Raw genomic sequence first — 27680 nt, 5'->3', positions numbered from 1 at the left:
TCCCTTCACCAACCTGTAAACCATCCTTTAGTCATCTTGAGAATTCATCAACATCCCTTCAAAAATAAACTGCTGAGGAGTGGCTAGGTGGTGCAGTGGATAGAGCACCGACCCTGGAATCAGGAGTACCTGAGTTAAAATCCAGCCTCAGACACTTAATAATTACCTAGCTGTGTGGCCTTGGGCAAGCCACTTAACCCTATTTGCCTTGCAAAAACCTAAAAAATAAAATAAAATAAATAAACTGACTCAGATTAGAACCACTACTCCCAAAGACCTCTGACCAACTTAGATTAGAGATTCCATCACCTCCTTCAGTTCCCCTCCTTCCAGACACTAGACTTCTCTTAACACCACTCTAAATTGCCTCAGTGCTTTTGGCAGCAATATTGACTATTTAAATACATAATTCTAATTAGGATTATTAGTTGTTTGCCTACTCTGGAGAGTCAGTCTCCACTGCTCTCTGTCACTGGGCTAGTTAGCATGTATGGAAATGGTTGGTTAATGAGATGCACAGCTTCCTGAGTCCTGAGGATCAGCTGATAAGGAGGACAGCCTTTCAAATTCCAGGAATCCAAGAGGGAATTATCAAAATAAGACAGACATTTCCTATTACATTTCACTTGATTCAGTTAGGATTTCAAAGCCAGCATTCAGCTATTTGAATAGATTTTCATCAGTTAATATTTTCCCCCAAACAATTGACCCTCAGATATAATAAACTGAATCAATGAGTCTATTCCACTTCAGGTCCTCCCCACATCTCCTTTCCACTTTTTTCTCCTGACTTTGGGGAACCCCTTCTCTAGAAGCAAGTGGGGTTCAACTTGCAGTCATAGGGATCTGAGTTCAAATTCTGAATCTGTTACTTATTAACCTGGTACCTTGGAATAGTCACTCTTAAGCTTTGCAGACCTCAAAGTTTCCTTAAATATAAAATAAGAAGAATTTGGTTCGATGGAAATTGGAGACTCAAATAATCTAGCTCTATGATGCTATAGTTGTAAATAACCTAGGAAGGGGAAAATTGAGAAATACATTAATTGAGATATTAATTCCTACACTAGGGAAATGAAATCCCACTGTCCTTTGTTCATTCCTGGAGCTGATTGTGAATGTGCCTCTTTAGGAAAGATAACGAAAATCTGGAGAGAACCTGGAGCAGGGCAACAAGGATGATGAAGAAAAGAGGAGGAGAGGAGAGGAGAGATGGGATAGGGAATAGAGGAAACCATAATTGACTTCAAGTATTTGAAGAGCTGCTCCGGGTCTGGATTTCTTCTGTTTAATCACCCAGGACAGATCCAGAAGCAATACACAGAAGTTAAAGCAAGACATATATAAGTCTGATAACAAGAAAAGCTTTTTAATGGATTGTTACGAAGCAATCTGAAAATCAGGAGTTTATCTCTCTAAAATCGAAACAAAAACACCCTTCAAGTGCCAGAAGACAGCTGTCTTCTCTTCTGATGCCTTCTCTTCTCCAGGTTAAAATGCCACATCCCTCCAGCTATTCCTCCTAAACTTTAAAGTCCTTCACCATTATAGTTGCCTTCCTATGGAGATCCTGACATTTATTAATGTGCAGTGTCTAGAATTCCACACAGTGCTCAAGATGAGGCTTGATAATGGCAGAACTCTCATTTCCTTATTCCTGGAACCCAAGTCTCTCTTCATGTCACTGTGGATCAATGAGGCTTTTTTGCAGCCCGGTCATACTGCTGCCCCATACTGAACCTGCTTGCAGTCCACTATAACCCCTAGATCCTTTTTAGAAAAAAAAAAAAAAACCACACTGATGTCTATCCCTTCCTCCCCCATCTTGTATCTGCGAAGTTGACTTGGACTTCATTGGAAGACTTTCCATTTGTTGCTATTCATTTCATTAAATTCAGACCAATGCTCAAGCGTGCTGAGAGATCTTTGGATCCTGACTGTGTCATTTAGTTTGTTACCCGAGTCTCCCAACTTGTCCTCTGCAGTTTGGATGAATTTGCTATCTATATCTTTTTCTATGTCATTGATAAAAAATAAATGTAAGAAGCTCAGGGCTAAGCACAGATCCACTGGATACTTTCTGCCATTAAAAATCACTGCAATTCTGCAGATATATTTTATATATACATACATACATATATTACTGTCTAATCCATCTCTCTCCATCTTTTCCTGGGATACTGGATCAAAAGCATTGCTGAAATCTATGTGAACTCTATTCACAGACTTCTTATCCACTAGTTTAGTAATCCTGCCAAAATAAAAAAAAAATGGTCTGCCCTGGAAGCCAGGATGATTTTCTGTAATCACAGCTTGCTTTCCCAGATGTTCACCATCCATCCCTTTAATGTCGCATCCTAGAATCTCTCAGGAATCAAACTCACTGGGTTTCAGACTCTCTTCTCTCATCTTTTTTGAAAGCTGAGGCAACATTTGCCCTTGTACCATCTTGTGGTCCCTCTTCTTTTTTTTTCCCAGATTACTCACAGTGGATCACCTGCCAGTACTTTTACAAGGGAAGGGAATGTCTTCGGGATAGAATTAAACTAGATGGCTTCCAAGATCCCTTTCGACTTTAATTTACTATGCTGTTCCTGACATTAAGCCTGCATTTTAAGCAGTGAGGGTGACCCATAATTATAACCTATAATTATACTTGTTGTGCAGTTTTTTTCAGCCTTGTCCAACTCTTCATGACCCCATGGGGAATATTCTGAAATGGTTTACCATTTCCTTCTCCATATCACTTTATAAATGACAAAACTGAGGCAAACAGGGTTAAATGACTTACCAAGAGTCACTGAGCTACTAATTATCTGAGGCTGTGTTTTCACTCAGGTCTTCGTGACTCCGGACCCAGGACTATACTAATGTCAAAGAAATCATTCATCAGTAGGATCAGTAATCTTATTTTGCCTGGAAATAAAGGGGAAAATAGAATTTAAGGACCTCAAGAGATCATCTAGTTTTGCCTCCTCTACCTTTCATTGGATAGGACCTTAAACAGAGAATAAAGTAAGGAATGGACCTATCACTTTACATGAGTAGGGAACTCCCAAGTGAGGGAAATCCCTCTAACAATTCAGATTGGTGCTTTTTATGAAGCAACTGATAATATTATCTAATTTCCTGTGACACTTTGAGCAACTAGATGGTATAATGGCTAGAACACTAGGCTTGGAATCAGGAAGACTTATCTTTCTGTAATCAAATCTGACCTCAGACCCATCCTAACTATGTAACTCAGGGCAAGTGTCACATATCTTTGTTTTCCTAAGTTTCCTAATTTATAAAATGAGTTGAACAAGGAAATAGCATACCACTCCCATATCTGTGCAAAAAAAAAATCCCAAATGGAGTCACAAAAAGTAAGATGTGACAGAACAACAATGAGGCAATGAGAAATTAAGTGATTATCTCAGGGTGACACCACTAGTGTGAATCAAGACATGAATAGCTCTAGGCTTTATTGTCATACTCTACTCTACTCTTTAGTGCACTCAAGATGACTCTTTGTTACCCTTAAAGAAAAAAATACAGATTCAATCTACTAGGCTCCAGAGGGCACCACTGAATGGAAGTTTCAGAGGATGGCAAATTTGGGCTCTATCTATAAAAAAAAAAAACAATCAAATAAACAAAACCAAATAAAGCAAACTTCCTAATGGTTAGAGTTGTCCTGAAATGGAACTGACTTCACTGGGAAGTAACACATTCCTTATCATTGAAGACATCCAAAGAGAGGTTGAATGAGACAGCCAGGTATTGCAGTGAAGAGAGCACAGGCCCTGGAGTCAGGAGGACCTGAGTTCAAATTTGGCCTCAGACACTTGACTCTTGCCAGCTGTGTGGCCTTGGTCATGTGACTTAATCCCATTGCCCACATGAAAAATAATGAAAAATCAAAGAAAATGTTGAATAGCCAGTTGTTAGGATTTTGGAGAAGGGATTTAGTGGTACAATAGATAATAGTGCTAGACCTAGACTTAGGACAATCTGAGTATATTGGCTTGGTAACTACTGGGCAAGTCACTTTACCTCTGCTTGCCACAGTTTCCTCAGCTGTAAAATGGGGATGGTAAAAAATGAAGTGCAGTTGTGCAGAACAAATAAGATCACATTTGTTGAATGTTTAGCCTAGAGTCTGACATTAATGGGAGCTATATAAATTCTGATTTTCCCCTCCTCCATGTAGCAATTGGTCTAGATAACCCCTGAGGTCTTATCCATTTTGGAAATGGTCTGATTCTGTGAAAGTTGGCTGAACGACTAGCATTATGCTAGGGAAAGGGGAAGATAAATGGAGCTCACAGTAAGAAAAGGTTAGGCAGCCCAGGCAGTAAAGTGACAAAATTCAGAGACTCTGAATTCAAACCCAGAATTCTTTGAACCCATCCACCAGGAGCAACTAGGCACAGTTTTCACTCTATAATATTTATATTTCTTAAAGAACATCCCATTCATTGTCTCGTGGCCTGCCTAGTTATTTACCTACAATTCATAAAAATCTGTTCATCTTATTCCTTGCTAGGGACATTAGAAACTCCATTAGGATTCTCATGGAATTTCTCAAGATAAGAACCACGTCTAATAAGTATCTGCTTCTGGGAGGCAACATATCTAATGCCTTTATAAAATGCAAGCCCTGTACTCCTGCATGTGTGTACACAATTTCCACTTAATCTTTCACAGCATCATCAAAATATTTCATCCCATATTAGAAGAAGGATTTACTCCTTAGGATGTTCTTTTCTTCATTCTCAGAAAGGTCAATAAGGAACTGCATTGGGTTTCCAGAATTTTAGTTCATGATGGTGACCTAATGCGATACGTCAGATGGGCCAGTCATATCAAAGGACACTTGCCGATTTGGGTTTGCTGTCTCAGGAAAAAAAGCTAGCATCATTTTCCTAGTATCGGCTGCATCCAGAGTCTTGTCCCTGGAAACATGTGGAGGACATTCAAGAAAGAGAAATCATAGTCTCCTGTATGCACGTTGGGAGCCCTAAAGAAAATTTATATAAACTGTAGAGTGATTTTTACAGAGCATAACACTGTTACAATCCTGCTCATTATCTGTGATTTGAATGTTCACTGATCCTATCCCGTGACCTTAATGGCTATTAGATAACCTTGTTCCCTAAAACTAATGCCATTCATGAACTCATACCCAATTTGCTAACTCTAATAGGAATATGAGATTATAAAATTATGAGAGACTTTAGAGATCAATTCACAATCTTAGAAAATATGTCTATACATAATCAAGGCTTTGTATATCACTAACTCTAGTTTGGTATTCATTAATTCTCCTCAGTGAATGAAAAGCATGTAATGACATTATAAACATTCCCATTTTTAGGACTTATAAAGTAATTACATATGTTTTTTTCTTTTGACCTTAAAAACAAACAATAAAGGGAGATGATAATCAATGTATTAATTAAAATCAAACATTTATTAAGCACTTGTTATATGCCAGACACTGTGTTAGACACAAACATATAAAGAGAAATATGATCTCTGCTTTCAGGCAACTTTCATTCTTATTCTCTATAATTTCTTTTTTTGTTTGTTTGGGTTTTTTTTTTTTAGGTTTTTGTAAGGCAGATGGGGTTAAGTGGCTTGTCCAAGGCCACACAGCTAGGTAATTATTAAGTGTCTGAGGTCGGATTTGAACTCAAGTACTCCTGACTCCAGGGCCGGTACTCTATCCACTGCGTCACCTAGCCGGCCCTCTCTATAATTTCTTTAAGGGGCAACCAAGGCTTTGTAGGTAAAGTGAGACCCTCTTAACTTGGACCTCCTCCTCTTCTCCCTCTTCACTACCTAGGTGACTAAGTGGATAGGGCACTGGTCTTGAATTTAGGAGGATGGGAATTTGAATCCAGCCTTAATCACTTGGCAGCCACTAGCTGTGTGACCTTGGGCAAGTCACTTAACCCTGATTGCCTTGCACCCAGGACCATCTCCTAATTCATATCTGGTCACAGGATTCAGATGGCTCTGGAGGAGACAGTGAGACTGGTGACTAAGCACAGCACAGCCCCTCACTAAAATGAAATTCATGTGTTTGTCATGGTATCACCTCCCTGTTTTCATGATCTTAAGGGCAATGAGTTGGCTCAGTGGATAGAGCACTGACCTTGGAGTCAGGAGGATGGGAGTTTGAATCTGACCACAGACACTTGACACTTACTATCTGTGAGATCTTGGGCAAGTCATTTAACCCTGATTGCCTTGCATCCAGGTTCATCTGGATTCATATGTGACCACTGAACCCAGATAGCTTTGGAGGAGAAAGTAAGGCTGGTGAGATAACAAAGACTCTACCTCACTCAAATCTAATTCACCTCCCTGATGTTGTGGTCTTCTTCGAAAAATGGACAGACATAGCTATCTGCTCTTCTGCACACATATTCATTCTGTTTCCAAGGAGTGTAGATATCACTTGTGTAGCATCTCTCAAATATGTTCCCTTCCCTCTTGGTTGCTGCCACCAATCTAGTGACAGACTCTCAACTCCTCATGAGTGAACTGTTGCAATAGCTTCAAGTGCTTCTGCCTGCCTCAAGTCCCTCCCCACTCCTAACAATTCTCCATTCAGATGACAATATGATTTTCTTAAAATATAAGTAAGACTATGCCACCCTACTATTCAATAAATTCCAAGGAGCTTCCCTTGACTGCTAGGATTAAGTACAACATTTTTTCCTTTGGCATTTAAAGCCCCATCCACATTTACAAATTTCTTCCACCTTATCCCTCCACAGACTTTTCAATCCAGTGATATTGCCCTTCTTCTTATTTCACAAATAAGACTAACCATCTCAGCTCCAGGTGGTTTCTTTCACTATCTATCATGCCTGGAATAGTAACCCCCCTTATCTCTACCTCCCAGATTGACTGGCTTCCTTCAAGTCCTAAGAAAAATTCTACCTTCTACACAGGAAAGACTTCCCCAAACTCCTTTAATTCTACTGCCTTCCCTCTGAGGATGTCACAAGTCCCTGACATATTTCACCACTGAGGCTAAAAGATCTTGAGGTTATGTAAACTCAAATGCTGAAGAATCTTGTAGAATGAGAGAGGGGCTAGGAGGTGAGAAATGGGGAAAAATTCTAATTTGTCAAAAGGAGATGGAAGTTCCTTAAGACTACAGCTTTATACATTTGAAACTGATTCTTGGGAAAATTATTAAATGAGTTGTTAAGGGAAATCATTTGTGAAGCCTTAGAAGGAGAAGTGATCACTGAGCATCAGCATAGGTTCCCATTGGAAGAAAATAATGTCAGATAAATCTCATTTTTTTTTGACAGACTGTGATCAAGGAAATGCCAGAGAAATACCTGGATTTCAGAAAGACATTTGACAGATAATCTCATTATATCCTTTTGCACAAGATTGAAAGATGTGAACTAGAAAGTTGGATGTGGAATTGATTCACTGACCAGATTCAAAAACTGTTGGGTAACAGATTTATGGCAAATTAGAGCAATGTCTCTGGTGCAGGACCCACTGAACTCATTCCTTGGCACTGTTGATTTACATTTTATACTGTGCTTTTTGTCACTGACACAGACAACATCAAATTTCAACTTAGTACACTTCTAAGGGGTACAGTTAAATAGTTATAGAGAAGAACCAAGATGCAAAATAATCTCAGAAGGCATCTTAAGGAGGTCCTAATTCAAAAAGAATCTATTTGACAAAATACTCCCTTCAGAACCTTATGTTCTATAGAATCATGGCTAGTTCTGAGAGACAGTGAAAGACACGGGCAAATTGCACCATTACAAGGAAAATTCATTCCCACTGGAATGAATGAATGAGATATATTTATAAATGTTTATTAAATGCCAAGGACTTTGCTAAAATATATCTATCTTTAAGAGGCTATCTCTTAATGAAAGAGATTGTATAAATTGGAAGGGACGTAGTCATGCAAGTGAACTCAAGTTATCAAAAACAGATAGGTTCATTGATGTAACCTTTCTAGAGAGACAATGTAAATGTTGATTGTATTGTATTTTACAGAGCAAGAAATAGAAAGCGGTAGTGTTGGTGCTGGTGGTATAAGAACATTGGAAAATGGCCAGGACCAAGAAGCAACATGTTTTCACGGAAAGCAGAGTGGAGTACTTAACTTCTACCAGGCATAGTCTTTAGTGGTCTGGTTCAGAATGTAAAAGGACAGAAAAAAAGAGATTTAAAGGTGCATAATTAAGGAAAGATGATAGCTAGATTAAGACATGAAGGGAGTTGGAAAGAATGGCATCTAGTATTAATCTTAGTGAGTAAATAGATATACCTCTTCTGTGAAACCAAAAGAAATGCAAAGACAGTGGTTGATAATGGTGAGTAGATATGAGAAATGGGAAAGAGGAGGATAATCTCAAATCCTCAATATAATCGAGCACCTATTAGCCCACAAAATATATCTCAATAGAGAAGGGGTCATGTTTCCAAAGGAAGAAAGGTATGGCTTATAAGAAAGTTCAGGTTATTTTGTAATGTACATCCTTGGACTTATTCTGCTAAAATATCTCGGAAGTTCTGGAGGCTGGAAAGCACAGAAATAGTAAGACTCTGAGTTTTTCACTGGGACTTAGTAACTGCAATTATTCAGCTCATTATCAGGACGGTGATACTCTAGCTCAAACCATTTGACTGCAGCTCCCTTTATAACTAATTATTTACTACCTGAATAATTCTGAGTAAGTCCCTCTATGGTCTTGAGGTTCTCCATCTGTAAAATTAGAGGATATGACTAAATGATAGCTAAGGTGCCTTTCCAATACTAACATGCAATAGCTATTTACTGTTTGCCAAAAGGAGGGCTTTCAACCCTGGACAGCTCTCCCTTAGTCAGTGGTTCAGCACCACAGATAGTTCCTAATATAAATTAGTGAATTATTAATCGTCATATTTCCTCCTAGAGTGTGAAATCTATGCATGAGAAGCAACTCTGTATAATATCCAGAATTAACTATTTCACCAGCATCTATTTATCCCCAGCAACTATCTAGGACTTTTCATTTTGTTTTTTAATCATGCTACAGAATCCTTTGGGAGTTCATACACCCCAAGACATTTCATACTGGAAGTAAGTCACCCCACTGTGTCCTTTCTTTCTCCCATTTTCTGATTCCTCTGAGTACCTTCAATTGAGTTAGGATAGCCATTTCTCAGACCAGCCATTTTTTCATTTAACTCCATACAGGACTCTGCACCTAAAGTCAGGGAAACTTAAGTTTACATTTTGTTGAAGGTATTTACTTGCTATTCAACCCTGGGAAAGTCATTCAATCTCTGTTTACATCACTTTCCTCAACTTTAAAATGGGGATAATAAAAGGATCTGCCTCACAGGAGGATGTTTTGAGGATTAAATGAGATCATATTTGAAGAAGCCCTTAGCACAATGTTTTACATATATTAGGCACTAAATAAATGTTTATCCTCCCCCGCACTATGATTATAGGCCTGTGTGAAAAGTAGATGGAGAAATCAAGAAATATCATTGTTCTTTTCCAATCCATAGATTCCCTTTCCATATGATTTTCCTTCACTACACCATAAGGTCTCTGAGGCTGGTAGTCTTGGCAAAATAATGACAACCACAGCAACATTTATATACTGCTTACTGTATGACAGGTATGGAGCTAAACCCTTTACAATTATCATCTATCCCATTTGATCTTCATAACAACCCTAGGAGGTAGAGTCTATTGTTTTCTATTTTACAGAGAAAGAAACTGAGACAAAAATAGAGTTAAGTGACTTATCCAAGGTCGCACATCTACAAAGTATTTTACATCACATTTGAACTCAGTCCTTCTTAACTGCAGATTTGGAGCAAAAGAATCACGAAGTTAAATTAGCTTTCTTTATGGCAGTATCTTTTTTTTTCCACTTTAAATTTATTTTGAATGTTGCAATTTTACCCCTAATCTCACTTCCCTTTGCCCACCCCCCACAGTAGACAGTCTGTTAGGTTTTTTTGTTTTTGTTTTGTTTAGGATTTTGCAAGGCAAATGGGGTTAAGTGGCTTGCCCAAGGCCACACAGCTAGGTAATTATTAAGTGTCTGAGGTTGGATTTGAACTCAGGTACTCCTGACTCCTGGGCCAGTGCTCTATTCACTGAGCCACCTAGCTGTCTCCCAGTCTTAGTTTTTCCATTGTATCCATGGTGTACATTGATCTTAGTTGAATGTGATGAGAGAGAAATCATATCCTTAAAGAAAAAAATAAAGTATAAGAGATAGCAAAATTACATGAAATAACTTTTTTTTTTAAATTAAAGGTTATAGTCTTTGGTCTTTGTTCAAACTCCATGGCTCTTTATCTGGATAGAGATGGGATTCTCCACTTCAGACAGCCCCAAATTGTCCCTGATTGTTGCACTGATGGAATGAGCAAGTCCTTTAGGTTGATCATCACCCCCATGTTGCTGTTAGGGTATACAATGTTCTGGTTCTGCTCATCTGGTTCAGCATCAGTGCATGCATATCTTTCCAGGCTTCCCTAAAGCCCCATCCCTCCTGTTTTCTAATAGAACAACAATGTTCCATCCCATATATATGCCACAATTTATTAAGCCATTTCCCAATTAATGGACATTCACTCAATTTCCAATTCTTTGCCACCACAAACAGGGCTGCTATGAATATTTTTTGTACAAGTGATGTTTTTACGCTTTTTCATCATCTCTTCAGGGTATAGACCCAGTAGTGGTATTGCTGGATCAAAGGGTACACACATTTTTGTTGTATGGCAGTATCTTCATAGTATGAACTTAAGATACTTGAATTATGTCTTCATATATCTGAAGGACTGGATGAGACATTTGTTCTGATTGGCCCCAGAGAGTAGTACTTCCCATCAAAGCTAGAAGAAAGCAAATTGCAGCTCAAAATAATAAAGCATTTCCTAATGATCAACTGAATTGGAAATGTTCAGGAGAGAAAGTTTCTTGTCCAAGAGGTCCTCAAGGACTAGTTGGTTGATCACTCTTTTTCATTTTGTCAAATGCATGCATACTCCAGTTAGAGTTCAAAACTGATGCTTCTTCCAACTCATTCCAACTCTGCCAGCCTCTGTTTCACTAGTGGGCTCACTCACTTGACTTAATTCAAATCTAGAGAACAAGAATTTTTTTTTTAATCTTACTTTATTTTACTTTAAAACCTGACTTATATACTAACCAATACACTCCAAAGGCAAATAATTTCCTGGCACCTAAACTTAATATCAATCTTTTAATGACTGAATGATCAAATGAATGAATGAAGCACTTAGTTCTGGGATGAAAAAGCAAAGAAGAGATAGATTGTCTCTGATCATAAAGAATTTCTAACCTATTGGGTATGACATCACATAAGGGAAGTTGTGTAATATAAAGCTTTAGTCTGGCAGTAATGAAGTAGTGAATGGTATCAACAATTGCCTGACCCTTTCCAGAAGCAATGGTAATGTTCATCTGGTTACTGTTTTCAGAGAAATATATGGAATGGGGAGGGAGAAGAGGGGATAGTATGGTATGAAGAGGAGTTACAAGATTATTCCTTATTTGCACCAAATTTTCACTTTCTCACATGCTCACTAGCAGCTATAGGAGCTAATATATTTTGAGAAACCATGCACATTCATTTTCAGATATTGTTATTACTTTTTAAAAGCTAGGCATTTTTGTGGTGAAGATATCATAGAGTGGGGGACAATGAGAATTACTTCCTTTCTCTGAGACTAAAGCAGGGAAGAGATAGCAAATTGGAAATGAGTAAGCACAAATTTGGAGTATATCTTCCAGGAGAGTCTACTAAGCTATAGGAATCCCTGTTTCTAATGTTGACTTTGAAGTGGTTTCTCCCATGTAATAGATAATAGGAAGGAAGGAAGAAAAACTATAACCTTCAATTTTAAAATTCTAAATGCTTCTTACTGCATATCAGATTATCTACATGTGATATCCCTGAATTTATGGATGGTTTTGTAATCGCTTAGAATAGAAAGGACAATTTCAATGGGCAGACTTTAACACTTATCTATGATCTCTACATCCCAAGCACAAGAAATGTGAATGAACATATCTGGGCTCTAATGTCCTCAGTTGTGAAGTACTTGGATAATTCCAGCTTTTTTGGAATCATTCAATGTTTGAGGAGGAAATTAAAGGCTGCAGAAAACAGTGTGAGAATTGAGAGTCACTTGCATGGGAGATGGGGAGCTTTCATGTACAGGAATTCAATCTAAGTTGAACTAAGAAGAAAGAAGCCTTTAATAAATAACTACTATGTCCAGGCTCTCTGATAACATGGATAACACATAGGTAAAGTAAAAATATACCAAAAAAACCCCCAATAATACCAGTCCTCAATCCTAAACACTTGCATTCTTCTGGGAGTGAGGAGTGACATCCCTGAAAAGTTACAATATATTGAAGTAGTCAGGAACCATTGTTAGTACACCAGACTTGGATTCAGGAAAATCGGAGTTCAGACTTCACTCATTTCCCTTCATTTCAGTCTTCACTAATTTCAGTCTTATTTTCCTTCTCTCTAAACTGGGTATAATAATGGCACTTATCTCCCAGGAGGGTTATGAGAATGAAATAAGCACTCGGTCAACATAGGAGTACTATACATATTCTAGCTATTGCAATTGTTTGTCTATTATTATTGCTATATCATAATTTAGGATGATGAATATTACTTGAGGGATAGAGAGCACAAAGATATATCAGAAACAATACTTCTTCCTGTGTTGATGCTTGAAAGAAGCTAAGAGGTAGAGATCAAGATGGAGGGCACTCCCAGCATGGAAAATGGCTCACACGTGGGAGATGATATGACAAGCTTAGGGAAGAAGAGATACCAGATTGGTTAGGAAGTAGAATGAAGGAAGGCAAGAATCTGAAATGAGCTTGGAAAAGGAGGTTGCAGGATAAAGGGATTAAAATACCCATCATTTAAAGAAAGATGTGGGATTAAGACCAATTCCATTCTCTTCAACTTTTCTAGAAAAATAATGATAACAAAGCTTTGTGACACAATGCAAAAGCTCACTTCTTATCTATTGCTTGGGCTCCATATCTGTTCCCATTTAGAAATATTCATATCCTTGTCTGCCTTCCAAATCTCACTCTCAGTTATCACAGTATTAGAAGATAGCATAATGATAAGTGACTGTTTAAGTTTAATGGGGTATTACAGCACAAGGGTTTCCTGTGATCAAATAATATTGACAGAAAAAATATATAGTCTAACCCACTTATTTTTACAAGGAAACAAAAGGAACCCCAGAGAGAGGTAGTAATTTCACTAAAGACATAAAGTGAATTACTGAGAGTTTGGTACAGAATGATATAGTAGAACAAATGTCAGACTTGGAAATAACCCTCTGTATAAATGTCCCTGACAAAATTTGGTTGTCTGGGCAAGTTCAGCAATAAGTCATGAATGGGGTTCTAGATAATGGATGATGCTCTCACACTTTCCCAGGCACCAAGGAGTGAGGCAAGACTGTGGGTCTGTTCCAATGCTTTTCTGAAAGATATTTCCAGCAATCTTGTGAATCAACTTCCTCAAAGATGAAAATGGCATCAAAGTCTACTACCACAATGATGGTAAATTAGTTAACGTGGAAAGGTCACAAGCCAAGACAAAACCTGGTGTGCAACTTTTTTTGTTCGCAGATGACTGACTGTACATTCATCACAACCACTAAAACTGATCTAGATTCTTTGACTCTTGTGGTAATTTTGGCCTGACAATTTACACCAAGAAATCAGAGGTTCTCCACCAATACCATGGTTCTCACAATACCATTCATGGAACTGTCAGTTACACCAAATGGAGAAATTATGTATGCTATGAATAAGTTCATCTATCTTGGCAGTATACTTTCCAGAGATGTACATATATAGGATCAGGTTGATGCATGCAATACCAGAGCTAACTCAATGTTAGGTCCAAAGGAAAATGTGGAAGAGTAAGGGAATTAGCTGCTTGTCAAACTGAAAGTCTATAGGTCTGGTGTTCTGATCTCATTACTCTATTCCCATGGAACCTGTACAGTATACCAGTGTCATGCCAGAAAACTGAATTATTTCCATTTGAATTGTTTTGGAAAGACTCTGATGATCATCTGGCATGATCCTTTGTTGAGTTGAGATGAGAAGAATTCAAACTTAACTGCAGAGAAGACAATTCTAATGGGCCAGTCATATTGTTCAAGTGCCAAAAGGTACATTTCCCTGAAAGATGATTTTTAGAGAGAACTCATACAAGGCAAGCACAAGGTGACAGAAGAAGCAATACAAGGACACTTTAAGGTCTCCCTGAAGAACTTTGAAATCAATTGTGAGACGCAGTAGACATTGGCCCAGGACTGTCCAGCATGGTAAGCCTACAAGAAAGTTCTATGAACAAAGCAGAATTTTAGTAGCTTAAAAGAAACATGAGATATTCTGAAATTTAGAAACATCTCCACCACAAATGTTCATTTGGACTATTTCTGTCCATCCTGTGTTGAACTTATTAAGTTTATTTATTAATTGTAAGTCACATTTGACCATGACACAGTGATGTCATTTTGGTCCTTTTCAATTATGAAGGACAACATCCAAACCATACCCATGCAATTGAAGGCCAATCCAAGGTCTCCATTTTTTTCACTTCTAAAAGCCGTATTTTGAATGAGATGACCCCTAAATTCCCCCTCTAGAGCTGACTTTCTGTGGTTTTGTGAACTAAGTGATCTCTAAAACTCCTTTAAGCTTTGAATCTAATGAATCCAAATTTCTATGGTTCTAGTTTGGCCCCTTTTCATTGAAATTGGCCAAGGAGTACACATCAGTCCTAGTTGCAGGCAAATGTGGCTATATTTAAGTGTGATACTTTCTGAGATTTGCTGTTGTAAATGAAAATGCCCTGATTTTTATTTAGATTTATAGTCATACCAACCGACAGAAGTTAGAATCTAAAGAAGATAGGAAGTTACACACAAAGACTTGTAGAATCTTAGCAGTAGTCTCAAAACATCACAAAGAACATATAACTCTAATAGTCCATGCCAAAGCAGGAGCTTCTGTATCATTTCTGATAGTGAATCAATTGATCAATCAATTAGCATTCATTGTGCACCTAACATAACATGTGCCAAGTCCTGGAAAGGACTGAGAGGTACAAATCAAACAAAAAAATGAGCAAACCTTTATTAATCATTTGTTATAGGTCTTGGCCTTTGTCAAGAATTGATGATACAAACAAAACATACTCTGCCCTCATAGAGTAGAAATCCTACTGGGAAGATACCCACTCTCTCTCTCTCTCTCTCTCTCTCTCTCTCTCTCTCTCTCTCTCTCTCTCAATATATATATGTATATATACATATATATATATATATTTTTGTGATTTTATGGGTACTGTACAGTTAATTGATTAGGAAATTATCTCTATTTGCATAGGTTGGCATCTTCTCTGCAGCTTTCAGTCTTAGAGAGTTGATCAGAACATAGATTAGATGCACTGTCTAGAATGAAGTTGTTCCTTTGTGGCATAGTCAGGACTTGAACCCAGTTCTTTTTTTCTAACTCAATATCTATTATATCATACTGCCTCTAATAAGAATATGATATATATATATATATATATATATATATATATATATATATATATATATAGTTTGTTGTTGTTATTCAGTCATTTATGACTCCTTGTGATCCTATTTAACATTTTCTTGGCAAAGATAATGGAGTGATTTACCATTTCTTTCTTTATAATATTTTACAAATGAGGAAACCGAGGCAAAAAGACTTGCACAGGTTCCCAAAGCTAGTAAATGTCTGAAGCCACATTTCTACTAAGTAAGATGAGGCTTCCTAACTCCAGGTTCAGAATTCTATCAACTTCTCAACTTACCTCTCCACTGGCCCTAGGGACGAATATAATAAAATTAAATCAAGGCAAGCAGTTGGAAAAAAATCAAGAAATCTCTCATGTAGAAGATGACATTTGAGCTGAGCTTGAAAGAAACAAGAGGTTCTAAGAAGCAGAGGTGAGGCAAGGATGGTGCAAAGGAAAAGAAATGAAAAAAGGACTGCCATGCTGAGCAAGAGCAAATCTAGTTTAAATGGATTAATGTGTATGTGTGTCAGAGAGAGAGAGAGAGAGAGAGAGAGAGAGAGAGAGAGAGAGAGAGAGAGAGAGAGAGAGAGAGAGAGAGAACCATCCAACCTTCACTTATGCTGGAATTTATCCAAAATGGAATTTTAAAAAAATATATATTCTTGGCCAAAAACCCAGGAAGAGGAACCTGTCTCTCAGTCAGATGGCAAAAGTATTCATTTGGATATTTTTAAGTTTCTGGAAGAGGCATGTTGGTCTCACACACCCCTATGAATGTGCTCTCTTTTGGAACCTTTGTTGATCTGGTAGATAGTAACATCATTGAGTGCGCACAAGGTTAAATTAGAGCATTCCCACTCTGGTTCTGCTGTTTGGGGTTCTCAGACATGTTCCTACAAACTTAACTGGGAAGGGATGGTGGGAGGCAGGAAAGGAGAAGTGAGGGAGGATAACGACAGAAATCAATTTTCCCATTTAATCAACTTCTTTGTTAATTCAACCATAAATGATGAACTAGAGGAGTCTAATCACATTGTATATGAATCTGGCATAATTTACATTAATTACAGCCTGAGACTTAAGTGCATTTCCCAGCATATTGTATGTATTTTTAGTGTATTTCATGAAAGAAAGTTATACTTGCTCAGGGTAGGCAAGGGTTTTTTATTTCTTCAGACACACACAGGAGGAGAAAAAAATTGTCCTGATTAATAGAAGGAATGTGTGTCAAATAAGAAGAGAGATACTTTAACACTGTTGGTATTTGAATTTCTATAAAGTCAATTCAATTCTATTCTATTGAATCAGAAGCATTTATTTAAAAAAACTTACTATATTCCAGAGACTTTCCTACTCAGTGGGAGGGAGGGTACCCAGCATGGGGACATGATGAAGTCTTGTAGCAAAGTGGGAAAATTATGTGGTGTTTTCCCTGTCCCTCTCTTTAAATAGGGGATGTGGGAAGAACTCAGTGATATCCATCTTCTACCCTTTTCAGCCATATGCATGGAGGGGCCTTAGGGCTAGGAGATGAGAAAGAGGTATGGATGTCAAATTTCGTCAATCTTTTGGGAAGGTGAGCTTCTTAAGACATTGATGAAGTCTAAGTAGTTAGACTAGGTGGCTCCTGAGGAAACAGGAACCACTTTGGGAGACTCCCATTGTTAGGGAGGTTTCCTGGCACTAAAGTTACTTCCTTGTAGTTATGATTATTGCATTCCATCTTGCATCACATTGTATATTATTTCATCGATCTATCTCATAGACATATATATATATACACAAATATATTGACCATTGAAGACATAAATCATCACCACAATAAAAATAGTTAGCATTCTTATGATCTACAAAATGTATGTAAATATCTCATTTTATCCTTACAACAAACCTAGTAGCTAAGTGTTATTATCTTCCTTTTATGGATGAGGAAACTGAGACAATTAGTTGTAAAATCACTTGCTTAGGGTCACATAGCTAGTTAGAATCTGAGGCTGGATTTGAACTCTTGTCTTCCTGATTTCAATTTTCGATTTATTGTGTCACAATTAGCATCTGTTTAAATTGAAAAAATTAGCTTTGTATTTCAGCCTTTCTAATAAGTGTATTTTAATTTTCTCATATGCTACTCTCCTCCTTTTCTGATATAACTCTTTTTTAAGTGATAGTTTATTTTCCCAAATACATGTTATGAAAGTTTTTCCAACATTTATCCATATGTATATGTATATTTTCAAGTTATAAAATTTCCTTCCATCTTTCCTTCCCAACCCCTCAACACCAAAAAGTCAGGTTAATGTACATATATATTTTTGATAAATATGTTTACAGATTAGGCATTTTTGATATGAGGAATTAGGACTAAGGGAAAGGGATACATAAGAAATAGTTTTTATAAAATGTTCATCAAATTCTGAAGGGCTGCTTTTTGATTGTTTTGTTTTTCTTTGTGGGGATGGGGACAGCATTGTCCACAGCTGAACTGCTGAGAAGAGCTGCTTCCATCCATCAAGGTTGATCATCTCACAATATTGTTGTCAATGTGTGCATTGTTCTCTTGGTTTCCCGTATAACTCTTGACTATCACTAATATGAGTTGGGAAGAAAAGAAACTATTCAAATGAGAGAGTTTTAAAATAATAGAATATTCGCATTGAAATTGGCCTCCTCTCGTGAATCCTTACATGAAATATGAATTTCAATTATTATCTTCCTGTTAAGGGGTCATCCTGTTTCTTCGTAAATACCTCACAAAATTGTAGGCTATTGATAAATGCTTGGTGAATGAATGTAAAATGGGGAAATAGCCAAATAATTGGAATCTAGCATCTTCCCCTTCATGAATCATCATCAGGTCAGTCATACTGTTCCTGAAATCTTCATGGGCTCTACTCTATGGACCATTTTGGGGGAGTTTATAGCTGACCTATATTCAGCCACTAGGCATTTATTATATCTGACATTTGGAGTCATGCTAGGAGTAGAATCTAGGCCTTTAGAAATGCGTGAGTATCTCTGATACCAAGAGAAAGATTTCATTTGGGACACTGAATAATAGAGGATGAGAATTCAAAAACATTTTAGAAGTAGCGTGGCATAGTAGGAAGGGCATTGGGTTTGAAGTCAAGGTTTGACTACCAAGCATATTCATTTTCAGGGACTGGCTGAGTTGGAAGCATTTCTTGTCCCCCTCAACTCTGGGATTCTGAGATTAAGGTTCAAATCCTGGTTGTCTTGGGGCAAGTAAATTCCCCTCACTGGGAATGGTTTTCATTCTCTGTAAAATGAGGAAGCTGGACTATTTTTCTAATTCCCTTCTGGTTTGAAATTATATAAGAAACTTGTCCCAACTTTTCATCTAATTCAGGAGTCTTTTTCAAACCTTTCCTACTCTAGTTAAATACCTTCACTGATGAAATAATTATTAGCCATCAAAATAGCCCTTAGTTCAGAATTTCTGATTTTGGGAAGTCTTTGCATTGGGTTAAAATTGGAACACTTATAAATTTCAATCCAATTGTCCTGGGTCTCCCTCTATCCCAATTTAGGCCAAATCTGTTCTTTTTTCCCCTCTATTCCTTACATAGGTCCAAAGAATCATAAGATCATAATGCTAGAACTATAAAAAAGCTCAGAGTCCATCTATCAAACTTCATTATTTTCCAAGAAATGAAACAAGGATCAAGAAAGGCAGCTGTGGTGCTGAGAAAAGTAAGACTTCCTAACTTGAAATTCTGAGGAAAAATTAGCACCCTATAGGCTGCAGTTATTCTGCCAAGCAGAGTCAAAAGTACCTTCTTCAATTCTCATTGCTGTACTAAAAACCTGATACTTCCAAGTTGGCTACTGAAGCAAATCTACCTAGTCCGACAAATGAAGTGATTCATTTCTCTCCTGCTGTGTTAAAGAGACTAAGGGGTTAGCTGGGAGCTGAGGTTAATATTTACAGGAGACATGGGGCATGGCCGCAATCATTTGGGAAGGATCCCTGTAAACATTAACTATAACTTTTTTTATTTTGTTTGACTAAATAGATTTTGTTTTGAATTCATGTTATTTTCCCTGGCTTAATCTGGTCTAAGAATACACATTTGTGGAGGTTCATAGCTTGGGATTCAAAGAGACAATTACAATCAACAGTAACATTAATTTGGGGGAATAACTGAGGAGTGGGCCACACAGAAGGGTCTAGGCTACAATTATCTTTCATATGATACTTTCAGATGATACTAAAAATACTTACAACAAGATTCTCGTTGGAAAATGAGGAGGAAGGAATATGACTAGCTAAGAATGATAATGCTAATATTTCTCCTTTACCCCAACAAGAACATAGTTACTAGGATTGGCTATTAAAGAAAGATCTTAGGATACATCTGAGAGCTATATTCAAAGATTCAAGGGTCTGATCTAGGGAAAACAGATCTGACTTAATCTATGGGAATCTAAATACTTAAAAAATCCATGAGAGAGTCAGATTTTAGGTGAAGCAAAGAAAGATATCTTAACAATAAGAATTAGTTCCCCTTACTTTCAAAACAATGACTTTTCCAACAGAGCACATCTAATAGTAAATGCCTCCGTCCATGGGGCTATGTTTCTAGGTTGTTTTTTTTTTCAGAAAACTCATTTTAAGAGACTCAAATCAAACAGCCCCCCTTTGTGCCATGAAAGAGTTCAAAGCAGGTATGCTTCCCTCTGTTTATGAGGCCACCCAGGCCAAATATGTGCAATGACCTTCATTAATTCATACTTTGTATTTTTGCTGGGGAATTGCGGCTGTTTCTAGCACATCTGCTCTTCCCAATTTGGCCTGTTTTGGTAGGAAAGCTCCCAGTGATCATCTAAACCTCATTTGAAGCACCTGTGAACAATTCATTATATTAATATAACAGCAGGGGAGGAGTAGAGATACTAATAAACAAGTTGTGGTTCATCCTTTGCTGCCAAGTCTCCCCTATGTCACCAGCAAATGCACCCTCTGCTTTTTAATCCAACACAACATCCTGCCACGCTCCACAGCAACTGCAGCCTACAAACTCATGGGAAAGGTCCCAGAGACCTCAGGAGCGGCTGTTGCATCACAACCTGTCAGCTCACACATCTGGCATGAGTTAAGCACACAAATTAATTGTCTCTTGAAATTCAACTTAATATGGCCAAGAGGCCTGTGTATGATTGGAAACAACTTGTTCTTGGTTAAAAATGGAACATGACTGTTCTCCAGCTAAAGGGGTTCTGAAAGACAGGCAGTAATGAGCTGGGCCAGCTGGGTTCCTATTAATCAAAAATGACTTCATGTAATAGCAACAAACCAAAAGAAAAGAAATCATTTGATTTTGTTTGTTCTCAGCCCACCTTCTGAACCACCCCAAGGATTTAATATTGCTCCTTTATATAATAATCAAAGGAAAGATGAGCAGGATTAGGTTGTTACTATATTTAATTTCAACTTGGAAAATTAATATTTTTAAAATTATAATCTATTAAGTTAGGTCTGCCATGGGGAGAAAACTTTTAAGAACAATTTAGGGTACAAATAAGTAAAATTCTTTATTTGGTCCATAGTTACAAGGCAAGGCAGGGAGAAACATCAGTTGCCGCATAGAAAATTGTGTATCTATAGGGCAAGAGGACTCCTGAATCTGAGTCAATTCCCACAGGTACTTAGAGATATGCTGAGGTACAATCAGGGCACTTGGTGGTAGATGGGGGAGATATGTAGATTTTCAGGGAAGGAAACAGAGACTTCCTAATCTGCTGATCTGTCACTAGCTTTAGAAGTTGAGTGTGTTCTGTTTTGGTTGTTCATGGAGAAGTCAAACTTTAAGAATTAGATATAACTCACTGAAACAGAGGAATTTTAAAGTGGAATTAATGTCAAGCAAAGGAAAATACAGAGGCCTTACTTTCTGCCATCGTAGTCCTAAAATGTGAAACAACATAAATCAAAAGCACTTAGGTGATCAAAAAATAGTTCATAAATTTTAAAATTCAACATGTGTCAAGTACATAAAGACTGTCCCTGGAAGAAATTCTAGAATTATTCTGACTGGAACCAGAATATTCACTCAGTCTTTATTAAGTAACTACTTTTTATTGGCAGTGTTTGGAACTACAAAATGACAGGTAGATCACTAAAAAGAATTCAGGGTCAAAAAAGATAAGGATTCAAACTCTGTCTTTGACACTACTGAAATGGGTTTTCATAGGCAAGTCATGTTACTTTTCTGTTCTTGTTTTCTCATCTACAAAATAAGAATTTAATAATTCTTATGGTACACATCTCACAGGGTTGTTGCTAGGCTTGCAAATCTAAGCCTTGTAATTGTGGAGGAAAGAAGTGAACAGGGGGATGGTTAGTACACAGACACAGAGAGATATACGTAAAGTATAAGGTCTGCAGAACAAGGAGAGAGTAATATGGCTAGACGTTAGCATCTGTAGCGGGAAGTAATGACAACTAGCAAGGTAACAAAAATAAATAAAACATCTTTTAAAATACATAATAAGTACAAGATGATTATGAATTTATGTGATATTTGTCCTCTCTAACCAATGGTTTTTTCAATATTGATATGTATGAGTGCATGTATATATTTTCATTTATTTTGTTAAACAAACATCAATTATATATAAAAATTTTAATACTTTTTAACATTGTGTTCCAAATTTTTTCCCTTCCTTTTACCCCTTTTCTCTTTTAGAAAAATAAACAAATTAATATCTATTGTCTACGTAAAGTTTTGCTAAGTATTTTCATTTTATCATGTTGCAAAATAAAACACAAGCCAAATAAAAATAAAGTTTTAAAAGAATATTCCAATCAGCATTTAGATTTCATCAGTTCTTTGTCTGGAAGAGATAGCATCTATCATCATGGATCTTTTGGAATTATCTTGAATCATTATTTTTAATGAAAATAGCTAAGTCTTTTGTATCTGATCATCCTTATAATATTGCTGCTACTGTGTATAATGTAGTCTGGATTCTGCTCACTTTACTATGCTTAAGCTTATACAAATCTTCAAAGATTTTTCTGAAATCATCCAGTTCATCATTTCGTACAGTATGACGGTATTACATCGCAATCATAAACTACAACTTGTTCAGGTTCCCAGATGGACATCCCCTTGATATACAATTCTTTATTGTTACAAAAAAAAGAACAGCCATAAATATTATTGTACAAATAGGTCTTTTTTCATTTTATTAATCTCTTTGGGATATAGACCTAGTAGAGGTATTAATAAATTAAAGAGTATGGACAGTTTTATAACTTTTGACATAGTAATCAATTGTTCTTCACAATGCTTGGACTTGCTCATAATTCCATCCACAGTGAAAATGTCCCAATTTTCTACATCCCCTTTGGCATTTGTCATTTCCCTTTTGTGGCATGTTAGCCAATCTAATAGATGTGAGATGATATCTCAGAACTATTTTAATGTGAATTTCTCTAATCTGTACTGATTTAGAGTATTTACTCCTTTGATTTGATTTCTTCTTCTGAAAACTTCCCGTTCATATTCTCTGACCATTTATTAAATGGGGAATGACTTGTTTTCATTAGTGATATTTGTGCAAAGATTTTTAATTTCAAACAATCCAAATGGTCTATTTTCCTTTTTGTAATTCTCTCTTATTTAATCATAAATTCCTCCATTATACACAGATCTGACAGGTATATTTTTCCTCACCCTCCTCATTTATTTATGATTTCACTATTTATCTCTAAATCATGGATCCATTATGATCTTATCTTGGTATATAGTGTGAGCTGCTGGTCTATGTCAAGTTTCTGTCAAACTACTTTCTAGTTTTCCTAGCAATTTTTATCAGTTGATGAGTTCTAACCCCCAAAGCTTGTATCTCTGGATTTTCAAATGCTAGATTACTGTGGTCATTTACTATGTTGAATTGTATAACTAATCTGTTCTCCTGAACAACCACTATTTCTTAGCCAGTTTGAAATTATTTTTATGATAATCATTTTGTAATATAGTCTGTAACTGCCAGACCACTTCCTTTATATTTATTTTTATTGATTATAAATACATACTTACAATGTAAACCATGTATGTATTTATCATGTAGCATCTCCAATGAAAGGTGTGATTTAATAAAGTACCTGAACCGGGGCAGCTAGGTGGCACCGTGGATAGAGCACTGGCCTAGGAGTCAGGAGTACCTGAGTTCAAATCCAGCCTCAGACACTTAATAATTACCTAGCTGTGTGGTCTTTGGCAAGTCACTTAACCCCATTGCCTTGCAAAAAAAAAATTAAATTAAAAAAAATTAAAGTACCTGAACCACAAGAACATTTTCCAGTAGCTGTGAGATTATTTCATTATTTAATGAGTGAGGATCCCTCCTCTATCACAATCAGATTAATTAGTTTGATATGATTTCATAGTAGTGAATATAAGTTCTCTTTATCAGATCTTATAGTTATGAATTGGTTATGATAAGATCACTTGCATGAGAAGTAGACTAGAGTTCTTAAGCCCTTGTTTTTCCTTGTCTTGATGACCAAGCCCATTGCAACAGAGATGATTCAATGACATGAAAAGTCCTCTGATATATTTTTGTTTCTCCAGACCATAGTCTCTAGTTCAGCATAAGCCAATGACCATCTTATGACCAACTAGTCAGCATTTTTGTTTGTCCCATCTCCTCTTGCCCTACCTAAGGAATGGCCCATCTAGTTTGTGATCACCTAGTCAGCAGAGATATTTCCTGCCTTGCCCAACTCATTAACCTACTGATATATTGTTTTGTGTATTCTAGTCTATATGTCATATGTCAACGTTGATACTTGATATAGCCTTTCTCAGGATATCTGATCCTACAAAAGTAGGGTCTTGGAAAGAGAGGACATCTCAGATCATGAAAAAGATATGAGGTCCATTTCATTAGAGGGTACCATGAACCCTTTAATAAAGTACCACTGGCTGAGAGTTCTGCCTCAGTCCCTTTTGTTGTAGGGAGGATGATTTTAATCATTACAATTGTTTTGATAATTATCACTTTGTAAGACAGTTTGAAATCTGAAATTGTTAGGCCACCTTCCTTTGCATTTAAAAAGCTGAATAAAAGTAGTATTTATAATGAAATCTCTGTCTGTATGTATATTGTCATATCTCATCTGAAAGGTGGGATTTATTCAAGTACCTGGGTCACACAGCTGTTTTAGGTAGAGGTAAAATAATTTCATTATTCAACAGATGAGGAAATTGAGACACAGAAAATGGGAGTGATTTACTTAGATAATAAATGATATATTTTGTATCATATAAGTTAAGTTCTGTATCATATATTAGTATAAGTATAGACTATTCAATGATCCCAAAATGTTCACCTCTTCCACAATTATCTCTTTCTCAGCAACCATATAGCTAGGTGACCCTGTTCACATTTCATGCTCTCTTTCTCTGTTTTCTTGAACTACTATAATACTGTATTCTTAGATCAGAGACCATGTCCTGAATGAGTAAACTCCTTTAGTCTGAGAAGCTGTGCTCTGGGATCTCTCACCTCCATGTCACTAATTTGTCTATCATGGCAGTGCCCACCCTCAAGAAATATTTGGTCCCAACCCAGATGTCTTCAGGATGAAATACAACCACTTTATTTAGCTTTTAAAGCCTTCACATTATAATTCCAATGTAATTCCAGGTTTTTCCACTCTAATTTTAATTTTTACCTTCATTCATTCGACTTTGCTTTTAAAAATAAATTTATATTAATATTTTTCTCTTATCATCATAATTATATCAAATATTCCTCCACAAACTTCTCCCAGACAGCTCTTTTACATAAAAAGTATAAGTTTTAGAGAGAACAAATATCAGTTCAACTGATTGTAACTTTGCACAATTCCTAAAACTTTGATGCGACACACCTGTGGACTTCCCACTTTCACAAAGAGGTGGTTTGGAGTGTCTTCTCATATCTTTTCATCTGAATCCTGTTTTATTTCATAATTTTATTGTATGTACTTTTGACTTTTTGGTGTGTAGTTCTTTCCATTTATATTGTTACAGTGACTGTGTATATCATGTTGGCTCTGTTTACTTCATTCTACATCAGTTCACATAGACATTTTCATGTAATACTGTATTCATCACTCATATCATTTCTTATAGCACAGTGATATTCCATCATATTTACATACCACAATTTATTTAGTCATTCTTCAATTGATTGTAACTGACTTTGTTTTCCATTTTTAATTATCCTAAAAAGTATGGCTTTTGAAGTATATGGGGACTTAACTTTTTATCAATGACTTCCTTGAGGTATAAAATCTGGAAATGGACTCTCTGATCCAAAGGAAAGAGATATTTTAATCACTGTATTTGCTAGTCTAAATTACTTTTCAAAATGTTTGTACCATTTCACAGTTAAACAATGTATCAATGTACTTATTCTGTAACCCCTCCATCTTTGACTATTGTCATTTTTGGTCATTTTTGCCAAATTTGTTGGATATAAAATGAAACTTCAGGGTTGTTTTAATTTACATTTTTTTATTATTTATGATGTGAGACATTCTTCTATATAGAAGTTTTTCACTTTCAATTAATCAAAGTTAGGTATTTTATCTTTTGTAATGCCTCTATCACTTTTTTGTTTAAGAATATATCCCCTATCCACAGCTGTTGAGAGGAATATAATTTCTTTCTCTTCTAGTTTCTTATAGTATCAAGTTTAATATTAAGGTCAGGTATTAATTTATAATGTATTATCATACAAGGTCTAATTTTTGCCAAACTGATTTCCAATTCTCTCAAGAGTTGTTAATTTTTTTGTAATCAGATAAGGAGTTTTTCCATAGGTAACATGTTTTCCACTTTATCAAACACCGAGTTTTTAAATTCTGTTGTTTCAGAACCTCCCTTCCCGAGTCTGTCCCATTTATCTCTCCATTTTTTTTGCCCCATAGGATAGTATTGCTGTTCCCTGTTTTAGTCTCCTCCCTTTCATTCCTACTTCTTCAATTCCCTTGACATCTTAAAGTCTTTTGTTTTATCCAAATAATTGCGATTGTTTTATCAATTTCTGTAAAGCATTCCCTTAGTAATTTGATTGATAGAACCTTATAAGTATAAATTAATCAAGTATTGTAAGCAATAATAGAATTAGAAACTTTTCCTAAAATATGGGAATGAAGCAAAGATGCCGACTTTCCCCAATGATGTTTGATATAGTTCTAGAATCAAATCAATATGAACTCATATTCACATGGGAGTCAGAAGAAGTGATAAGAGGACATTCTTAGGGTCTCAATGAAGAAGGTTGGAATCAAAGGTGAGATGTGGGAGACCCTGGCACAGGACTGCCCAGCATAGAAACCTGTCACAGAGAAAGCATTGGGCTTCTGTGAGCAGACCAGTACTGTAAAAGAAATATGAATTGTATAAATTTAGAGACAGTTCCATTCCAAATGTTTTTTACAAACAATTTATGTCTGATCTATGCTAGAACCTGCCAAGCTCACAGTAGCCACAATCAGACACATGGTACATTGATCGTGACATTATCATGTCATTGTGGTCCTCTTTAAGTATGGCACACAATAACAAACTATATATTTTGCATTTAATTTCTTTCTCTTGTCATTGCTGTTGTTATCATTTCCAGAACTATATCACAAACAGAGGAGAAAAGCGGCTAGGTGGCTTGGGGCAACTAGGTGGCACAGTGGACAGAGCACTGGCCCTGGAATCAGGAGTACCTTAGTTCCAATCTGGCCTCAGACACTTAATTATTACCTAGCTGTGTGGCCTTGGGCAAGCCACTTAACCCCATCTGCCTTACAAAAAAACCCTAAAAAAATAAACAAATAAAAACAGTGGGGAAAGTGGGCATCTTTGTTTAACTTCGATATTTATTGGGAAAGTTTCTAATATATCCCCTCTACCTATGATGCATGATTTTCATTTTAGCTCAAAGGACAAAAAGGTCCCTCAAATATTATATTTAGTAGGTTGTGGGTTTTTTTGTTGTCGTGTTGTATTTTTTTCTTTTTAAGCATGAAAATGTTGT

Source organism: Macrotis lagotis, chromosome 2 (genome assembly GCF_037893015.1).
Source record: "Macrotis lagotis isolate mMagLag1 chromosome 2, bilby.v1.9.chrom.fasta, whole genome shotgun sequence".
Classification (NCBI taxonomy): domain Eukaryota; kingdom Metazoa; phylum Chordata; class Mammalia; order Peramelemorphia; family Peramelidae; genus Macrotis; species Macrotis lagotis.
This window is presented reverse-complemented; position numbering follows the sequence as displayed.